The 1,816-nt window shown below is 41.7% G+C and overlaps 1 long non-coding RNA gene across 1 annotated transcript; it reads left to right on the top strand.

The window, feature by feature from the left end:
• Positions 1-204: 204 nt before the first annotated feature.
• Positions 205-739, top strand: LOC124702118. Its single transcript, XR_007002357.1, has 3 exons — positions 205-288; positions 404-472; positions 588-739. It is a non-coding gene; the product is annotated as an uncharacterized LOC124702118 (long non-coding RNA).
• The last annotated feature ends 1,077 nt before the right edge of the window (positions 740-1,816 follow it).

Below are 1,816 nucleotides of genomic sequence, written 5' to 3'. Positions count from 1 at the left end.
TATGTGTTATTTATATTTCTCTATACTTTAGGCTTCTCAGGATTCAAATTTTGTAGCCATATTATTTCAGTGCAACTTATTCATCGTGTCGGCTGTATGGGAAGTTTGGCGCAGCGCACACCGTGCCCGTGTTGTTAATCGTGCAGCATGTATTGCTAACTTCTGATTCTTAGGAGCCTGTCTTTTTTTAGCGTGCGGTCGCTACTTGTGTCTAGAGGCGTGCACGTGACCTGTTGTGGCTAATCGGTGCAGCAGGGGAATGCACAGCGCAATTGGTGTATCCTTCTGGTATATGCACAGCTAACACCTTGATTTCAAGTGGCTTTGATGATCGCAACACATTGAAATAGCTGTTGCGAGCTTTTACTGGCGTTTCGATTATGAGCGGCATGCATTTCTGTAGGGGAAGTGAGTGCTGCCTCCAGCCCTCGACCATCTTCATTACTTGCACGAGGATGGACGATTCCTTCTGGTATATGGACATCTAACACCTTGATTTCAAGTGGCTTTGACGATCGCAACACCTTGAAATAGCTGTTGCGAGCTTTTACTGGCGTTTTGATTATGCGCGGCATGCATTTCTGTAGGGGAAGTGAGTGCTGCCTCCAGCCCTCGACAATCTTCATTACTTGCACGAGGAAGGACGATTTGAGAGCGGCGTGGAGGGGCAGACGATGGCGAGCGCGACCAAATTGATGCGCAGTTCAGAGCTCTATGCCCCCTTTCTCCATAACTTTCCATGCAAATTATTCATCGTGCTGACTATATGGAATTTCGAAATTAGGTATATGAAAGGGGGGCTATCAGCTGTAAGTTTGTAGAGTGGGTATATGCAAGTTATCCTCCGAGTTAGGATCGATAAATATGTATATATCAATTTTTCTATCACCGTTGTTTGTTCCAGCATTCAACCATCTATATTTTGCACTAGGTGAAATGTTTGGAAAATATATTATCTACATGGCTGGCATGCCAGACATTGGAAGCAAGCAATGATACCATCTGTAGGTGCTCGCGAAGCAACCCTAAGGTAATTCATCTTTTGTACTAATTTTGGATATGTGTTCTGCATATATGATTAGGCATGGTCAATGCTTGCAGGAAAATTGAACATTTTAGGGCTTTTGATTGAATGGTTGACTCTTAGCTAACATGATGTAGTACTGATTTGCTAAAACCCATTACTTGCCCTCTGAAAATTGTTTTACCATGGCAGCTTGCTAACAACAGCTTTGAATTCCTTTTCGTCCTTGATGCTTACATTTGCTTCCATCCGAGAAGGCAAGAAACCTCTACCTTTCCCTCCCATTGTTAATTTACTTCTCTTTACCTATTCTGGTAGGAACTTACTAGGTTGAGACCACTTGGCAATGAAGTGATCAGCTATAGTGCCTTGAAACCTCTTCAATTTTTCATTGGGTTGACAATTTCTTTCTTTCAGTTTTTCACAACAGATATTGATAATGAGGCAACGTGCAATATTCTTTGTTAGCTGGAAAAGGACTAAGATGCTAGGTAGCTTTAGCTCCAAATTGCAGCACATATCACTCCATGGTAGCTACAGAAGAAAGAACGGCATACCAGATATTGGTAGACTAGCTATCATTCAGTCGAGTACTCCCGTCGATTATCTCCTTCCACTTCCCTTGCTACTACCAAGTCCCCAATAATTTATTAGATGGAGCCCTCTTTCCCAAGAATGGAAAATCAACTACAAAAACAAGAAATATACTATATCAAGAAGTGCTTGCTAATCTTTAGATGACACATATATAATTTTGGTTGGCTAACTTCACAATGTATATTTTCTTACCCA

Source organism: Lolium rigidum, chromosome 3 (genome assembly GCF_022539505.1).
Source record: "Lolium rigidum isolate FL_2022 chromosome 3, APGP_CSIRO_Lrig_0.1, whole genome shotgun sequence".
NCBI classification, from domain to species: Eukaryota; Viridiplantae; Streptophyta; class Magnoliopsida; order Poales; family Poaceae; genus Lolium; species Lolium rigidum.
The sequence above is the reverse complement of the archived record's forward strand: the minus strand, read 5'-3'. Positions and strand labels throughout refer to the sequence as shown.